Source organism: Toxotes jaculatrix, chromosome 22 (genome assembly GCF_017976425.1).
Source record: "Toxotes jaculatrix isolate fToxJac2 chromosome 22, fToxJac2.pri, whole genome shotgun sequence".
Lineage (NCBI taxonomy): Eukaryota > Metazoa > Chordata > Actinopteri > Toxotidae > Toxotes > Toxotes jaculatrix.
Genome location: NC_054415.1, coordinates 15,474,569 through 15,482,606, shown reverse-complemented (window position 1 = coordinate 15,482,606; position 8,038 = coordinate 15,474,569).

Genomic DNA, 8,038 nt, shown 5'->3' with positions numbered 1-8,038 from the left:
TCAAGGGGAAATTTTTTTTCCCTCTTTCTTTGTGTGTGTGACTTGAATATTTTTTTTTTTTTTGATAGTCCAGAGTGATATTTATTTCGAGAATTGTAATGATGAGAATATATTCATATGTAATGCCTCTTCCTGAGTCCTACATTTCACATTCAAGTTGAATTTCCTCTTGAGGCAACAAAACAAGCTCTAAACACAGCACTCACATCATCTTTATAATGTGTTTCCATTCAGTTCAAATATGCCTATTTACACATCCAGCAGACCCAAAGCAACATTTGCATTCATTTGGAGTTGTGTTTGTTCCCACCTGATGAATGTAAAGTGGGTATAGCAGAGCTTTTTTTTTTTTTTAAATAGTTTCCTGCTGCTGCTGGAAATGAGGATGATGATGATGATGATGATGATGATGATGATGATGAGATCTTGGGGAGTGAACCAAAACAGACCCAAAAGGCTCTGTAGAGCTGAGGGGAACTGCAGTGCTGGTGACAGTGTTGTTTATCACACCGTGAGTGACAACGTACACTCTGCATACTAAATATATATGTTAAAATACTGATTGGTACAAGTTTGGGGTCAGTCTTATAGATGAGGGGTTATTTAACTTCTTCTATTTGTCTTTGTAGATATCAGTAGTGTCGGGGGTGAGGTATTGCCAACTTCGTGCCTTTTGTTGTGGTAGATTTACCAACATTTTAGGAAGTAGGGAAGGCCCATTGCCTTCATTGGTACTGGTTAAAAGCTTGTTTTCCAACAGATTCTTTTTGAGGACGATCGGGTCGTAGAGCGGGTCGTCTATTAATCAAAAGGCAAGTGGTTCAATCCCCGGCTCCTCTAGTCCACGTATCGAATACTGAACCCCAGATTGCCCTGGAATGTACAACCCCCCCCCCCGCCCCCCAGATGAACTATCAATAATTAGTTATCTGTTTCGCCATGTCTGTATTTAGGTCTTTGCACTGTCGATGCCTAATGCTAAACGTCTGTGGGATGACTCTTTCCTGGCTGTTGTGTGCGGAATGGGTGAACGTGGAGGGAAGAGCAAACCCAGGCGTGGCTCTGTGACTGCTGACCTCGGAGCTCATTACTCACTGGTATCAGCAGACAGAGATCTGCAGAGACAGTCGGCAGCTGATAGAGACTTTTCCCGCCGACTTTCTACATTTAATTAGATTGAGATTCACTCCGCTTCCCCTTTTCACCCCTCTTAAACAGCTGTCTGCAGAAGACAGTGGATAAATGGCCAGCGGCTGAAAAGCGACTGGAACGGTCCGGGCTCCCGAAAAGGAAGCGTAATGTGCTCCGTCTCTCCGCTTGATCTATGGAGCTTTTCTGCCTCAGCTCTGCCCAGAACCAAAATGCTGCTGAATACCAGCCATTCTGAGGATCAATACATCCTTGGACAGTGAACAGGGAAAGTTCATTAAGCATGCAAAGACATGTCATGATGAAGACATCTGAGAACAAATGCCCGTATTGATTTTCTGAGGAGGTGGGGGGGAAGCGGGGGTAGAGAGACAGGACTTTGAGGGGCTGTGTCTTTGGGGAATTTGCTTGTACACAACATTTGGGTTTTGGTTCTCTTTAGCAGGCTAAACTCAAACTGCTGAACAAGAGAGAGTGTCCTTTTAATAAACTCCAGACTAAAGGGAGCAGCAGCCATTGTGACGCAAATTAAAGCAAACTGCTGTACAGGAAGTCAAAGAAACACTCGCGTCCTTTCAGACCTGATCCCCATTTAATAAAATGTCATCACCACGAACTACTCGGTCTCCAATAAAGGCTGTTTTGATGATGTTATTCTGTATGGCAGCGTGGCCTATTACAGCGCTATATGTGGTCAATCAATTTTTTCATTATTAACTCTGGATGGATTTGAATTCTCAGCTGAGGCGTCCATCGTATCAGTCTGCTGCTGGGTATAATTCGGCTGACCTGACCTGACTTGATTGCCGGCCCACTTGTTAGCAGAAGTTTTGTGCGGCCTCATGATACTTTATGAATTAGTAATATTCATATCATAGACTGGAACTATTGCAGATTGAATCTGTGACATGAGCTGAGTGTGTGTATTTTGTATTCTGACATTTACAAACCCACCACCAGAGAAGTTGTGATGCCACTGAGAATGAATGGTAGGCTGTGGTGTGAGTCTTTAAGACCCCAAAAACCCAGCGCACAACTTACCAGCAGGGATGCAGAATAAATGGAAAATGAAGAAAAGGAAATTTAAGCCTTTTGTCCATAGTATCTGCCAAGGGAGTTTACTATTACTTTTGTCATCACTGTTTACATTCCACCATTGTGGGAACATGGAAGCAGCGTGTGATGTGATTCACCCAGTCAGTAGCTGCCGAGGCTCCAAACAAAACACCTGGACGCCTTCATCGCAATCACGGGTCCCCCGCAAGTGTGAGGTCGGGCTTTACCCTCCACAGGCACAATCGACTTCACAGCAGCTGACATAGATGAGAATGAGTTTCTAGCTCTGTCTCTGACTGATCATTTCACAAGTATCTGAAATCACAGCACTTGTCTTTAACTTATGTGTGTGTGTGTGTATAAAATCAGGATTTTAAGCAGCAGCAGAGCAGCAGATTGGAAATAGATTGGAAGTGGTTGGTTAACATATACGGATATGATTATACTACCTGTGTAAAATCCCTGAGGAATACATTGTTGGCAGTAAATATATATACAGTCATTGCGTTACATTTGAGTTGCTAACACGTATCAAGGTCTTAGTCTGCTGCAGTAAACTTCCCAGAATGCCGTCCTACCCTGTCCCTGTTAAAGGCCCGTGGTGTGGATGTGTTTGAGGAATAACTTAGCTGTTCCTCTGATTGACAGGTATCTCCCCTCTATGGCATGGCCCAGTAACTCCCATCAGTCTATTACAAGGCACTTCTGCCAGCTTTTCCACCGCTCTGACTGCCGCCCTGAGTGTTGTGGTGTCGGACGTTCAGCTTCAGAAACACTGGGGGGGGGGGGGGGGGGGGGGGAGCAGGAAGTTGCGCTGGGCTGGAATAAGGTCCTCACTGTGAGACGGCATCGCCTCTGCCCTGAACCGTCTGCGCCTGTTAATCTGTTTGACAGCTCGGAGAAGCAATTAATGATGGACTCCCAGGACGAGGGACCAAGAAAAATTGATTATGTGCATAACGTGATGTAATGTAGCTTAAATGATGACTGTCTGGAGACTGAGGGACGGCGTGGAAGCTGTCATCTGTAAAAGCAAGGGATGCCCAGCAGGAGCTAGCACTAGAGCTATTCACAATGTTCACAGAACCTTTTGATTGGCACTTTAAACCTCTTGATTTCCGTCATCTCACGCTGCCCTCATTAACTGTGATTGTTGGTCCAACATGTGACCAACAATTTCTCATACTGTTCTCTTACTTGGACATAGTTGGACATCTTGCGACCTAAGATCAACAGCTATTGAATGGGACTCTACCTGGATCCAGTTTGACTGAATGAAAGTCGGACTTTGGACTGAACAATGACACGTCTCTCCTCCATGTTTGGGAACCAGCAACCACCCAGAGTCTAAAGTCCAGCTGCAGCAGCCTTCCACAGGCCTGACAGCCTCTATTAGAGTAAAATAATTAGAGCACCACCGCTAAACCCTATACAAAATCAGTCTTGTGTTTTTCCTCTAATCTCCACTCAGTGGTTACCGTGGAAACAGAAACAGAGCTATTTATTCGGCTGTTCATCCAAGTGACATGATTTTTTTTTAAAAAAACATCCAGTTGTGTGCATCTAGTGAAGTTAAGTATCTGTGTTCTTATGAATGCAGCCTAATGATACTAATCACTGTGTTTATATAGTGCTGTGTACCAGCAGCACACTCACTACGAGCAATCACGGCCTGTGATCTTTCAATCTGTATCAGACTCACGGCGGAGTGAAAGCTTCTCTTCCTTTTTCCAATTCTTTCCTCGTCCTCTCTGTGCTCACGGGGGTGGGTGGGGTGGGGGTGGGAGGGGGGTGAGGGGGGGGGGTGAGGACATCTCTGAGGAAATATCAGTTTGTTGAAGAGACTGTTTTTTTTTTTTTTTTCAGTCCTATGATTCACGATGCATCTGCTGTCATCTCGGCTGGCAGCTCAGACACAGACATGTCCGCCAGACAGTCTTATTAACTCAACACAAAGTAGCAGTGAGTCCTCATGGGACAGAAAGAAAGAGTTAACAGGACGGAGACTCGTTAGTTAAACTACAACTAAATACAAAGCAGAAGTGAGGCTGATGGAAATGTCATTCATGGAGGACCATGAGGTATGGTGGATGGATGTCAAATATTTCAAAATATAGGAAAAAAATGTTATAACATATAGTGTTACATACACACACACATATATATGCTGTTATATAGTTTTTGTATTGCAAGAGGCAGTGTCCCTGGTCATGCTTGGGTCAGCAGCAGCAATAAGGATTCACGGGCAGCATCCTAGCAAAGCAAAGGAGGAATAAAGGCTGTAAATCTACAGCAGGAACGATGAGATAGACAGTTTGGCAGGGAATGAATGAGACTGGGCCAGTATAAACGCTGAGTGAGCTACTGAGGGGGACGGGAAATCAAGTGATGAGGGAATGGCGGGAAGAGGGTGAGGTTTCCACGGGGCAGGTAGGAGTGGCAAAGAACCAAAACGGCAGGAGGGAAAGTGTTTTTGTGGGGCATGAATGAATGAATGAATGAATGAGCAGGACTGTGACAGAAAGCAGATACTGGATCCGATTATACGCTTCTACATTTTGATCTATATGCTCTCAAATGATCAGTATGGCATGCTGGATGTGTTCCCATGTGTTCATCATTCAATTGCACTGATGTCGCAGCAGATGTCATCTCGTAATGATCAGTGCTAGATTACACTGACTACATCAATTAAGAGTCTGTTAGTGTTTAAATGATGCCAGAGGGGGGGGGCTGAGGGACATCTTTAAATTGAAAAACCATTTTGGAGGATCAGTATTGATCCAAAACAAGAGGATCGGGTCAGAAAAATATCGACCGCATACATGTGGGAATGTCTCTGAGTCTCTGCTGGCAGCTCCTCTTTTATTTGGCAGTATGGTTTCAAACATTTTTTAACCTCTTTACAATGTGAATCTATAGAATACATCAAGGTAAACAATTTATTTATGAGCCCAATGTTTGTCTGGAGAGATACCATCAAGAAATAATGTTTCTCTGAAGCTGTAATGGATTTTATTCATAACGTTGTGCTTTCTGCCTCATGATGATAACTGAGGCGAGGCCGTGCATTAACCTATCGTTTTTTTTTTTTTATCACAGCGTCGCTGCCCTTAGGCTCGTGGAATTGATGTGAAAATGCTTTGGGTTGCATCGGAAACGTTTAAAATTTGTATGTGATTACCCGCGAGGCAGCCAAGATTTAAAAAAAAAACAAAAAAACGTTTGATACGTCATCTTCGTCCTTAAGAAACATTTAACACCTCACTTCACCTTTTATTTATCAGTGCTTTGACAGATTTTCAGAGGTAGAGAAAGTAAGACAGGAAGAGCCTAATTAATTGAGACTCACATGCAGTAAATGAACACGTCGAGCCAAAATTTCTCTGTTTTTAAATGTCTTTAAATCTGACTCAAGCAGATTTTAGTAATTCTTCCACAGCAGTCCAACACTGATGCTGGTTTGATGAGGTCTGGCTCTCAGTTGGCGTTCTTGTTCATCTGAAAGGAGCTGGATGGTGTTGGGGTTCTAGGTCCTGGGTTCCGTGCAGGACTCTCACATAAGATACAATGATGTAGTTTGTAGATAAAAGGCTGAAATATTATCTTTACTCCTCAAATATAAGAAGTTTCCTTCGCTTGATTCGTTTTTTTTTTTTTTTGTGAGATGACACAATCCGCCCAGCAGCATCACTAACTCATGTATATGGAGAAAGTGAGTGAATTAATACTGAGGAGCATAAATGTTGTATACTGCAGGGAGAACAATGATGGAGCGGGGTGGTGGTGGTGGTGGTGGTGGTGGTGGTGGGGAGGGTTATGCAAACGTGCGTGTAGGCGCTGTGGGAACACTTAATTCCTTCCCTTTAAGAGATCTCCATTCATCCACTCCGGTAGCTTAATTCATGTGTCTCCGCAGAGACGGAGAGAACAAAATTAAACGTCTGTCTCTCTGCTCACTATACCAATGAGGACCAGGTGTCCTCATCAGAATGAATGTTCTTTTCAGTCTTCATCATTTCTGCGCAGGCAGAGTTTAAGGTTCCTGCAACAGTGAGGTGTCCAGTGGCAGGACCCGGTAATGGCAAGTGGACACTTTGAGTCCAGATCAGCTGGTTTTTGGAAACCTAAGTACCCATATGCTTTTACTCTACTTGGACAGGTGCATTGTGGGAAGTTTTGTAATATGTACATTTTGTACATTTTCCTTAAAATGTACTAAAATCAGGTATGCATGGGGACAGTGTTTACCCCCAGTAAACACTGTCTGACATCAGCTCTTTCCTTTAAACCATTTCTGTGCAGTTAGAGGAGCATTAACACACACACACACACACTCACTGACAGAGATTCTGGAATAAACAGCCTCATCAGGTCTCATATGAAGCAGACGCATATTATTTTCCCTAACATGTTGATTTTGAACCTTGTTTGGACAGTGTGATGACAGAGGAACACGTTTATTTAAATTGATTTCAAACATGTCGGTGTGTTTTTCAGGTTATATTTCTGAATGCTGCTTACTTAAAAACGGATTAAGGTATTGCTAAGCGAAATGAACCATGTCCTGACTCCAGATCTGGTCTTAAAGCACAGACACAGAGTCTGATCTTCTCACCTCACCCTCCAAAAAAATAATGATATAAGGGTATTTCCCAAAAATGTTGAACTGTTCCTTTAGCTAACCCTATCTGTTGTGTGTTGCAGTTGACCTATACTCTCCTAAATTTAACTTCCTGCTTTCTTTTCTTTGTTCTTTTTTTTTCTCCTTCAAACTATCAAATGAAATCTAACCGAGTGGAAGACAAAGAAAAGGAAAAGCATTGCTAGTTAGTTGCATCAGGACTTGCTGTGTAACAAAGCACTTACATCCAAGGTGTTCTGACTGTGCTGTGGGATTATGTGTACTAACAAGCAGAGGAGATCAGTTTTCCTCAGCGCTGTGGGAGATCCTGTGGTCACGTGAGTTGAGGTCAGCTCTTTAGGAGAAGTAGGTGCAGCAGTTGTGGAACGAGTGGAACTTGTGGAGCAGTGTCAGTGTCATCAGCGGCAAAATAAAATCACGTGAAATCCTGAAAGCGGAATTGAAATAGCGGAGAGAATCATGGTCTGTGAAATCCTGTAGGGACTGTCCACACACACACACACCTTCAGTCAGGTTGTGTGTTCACCCACATCACATGCTCGCCTCCTGTCTCTACTGTAAACACCGTCTTTCTTTTGTCTTTCTCTCCCCTTCAAACTCCACGTCTCTTCTGGCTATCTCTCTCCCTCTTTTGTTTCTCCACCTTTCTTTTTCTTTTTTTTTTTTTTTCCTTTATAAGCACCAGCATCTCTCCATGCTTCATCAGCTATTCCGTCCACAGATCACGCTCGCTGCTCGGGCCCTCAGGCGTTCCCTCTCCTGAGTGATTTATTGTCTTTCCAGGCTTCTTTGAATGCTCCCAGCTCTTCCATCTGCCTCTCACTCCTCTGACAGCAGAGAGGAGTAAGCGTCCACCGCTGGGACATCACTCTACTGTTCACCCTCCTGATATCCACAGATCACTGTACAGCGTGCTGGGCTGGCTGGTGTTTTAAGGCTTTCCGTCATGTGTTTGTGGCGGGAGGAATCAGGATTTGACAGATACGGGTTTTTGAAGACTGACAAGAGTTTTGTGAAAGAAAAAAAAAAAAAAACTTTGAACAAAACCTGGAAGCTGAAAGAAACACTTAGCCTCTACGTGACCGTGTAGATGGACAGAGGGGTGAAACTTTTATCTGGTCTCTGCTGACAGTGAGAAGCAGCTGTCTAATGCATAAGTCCAGTAGCGGAGGGTAAAATTAAAAGATG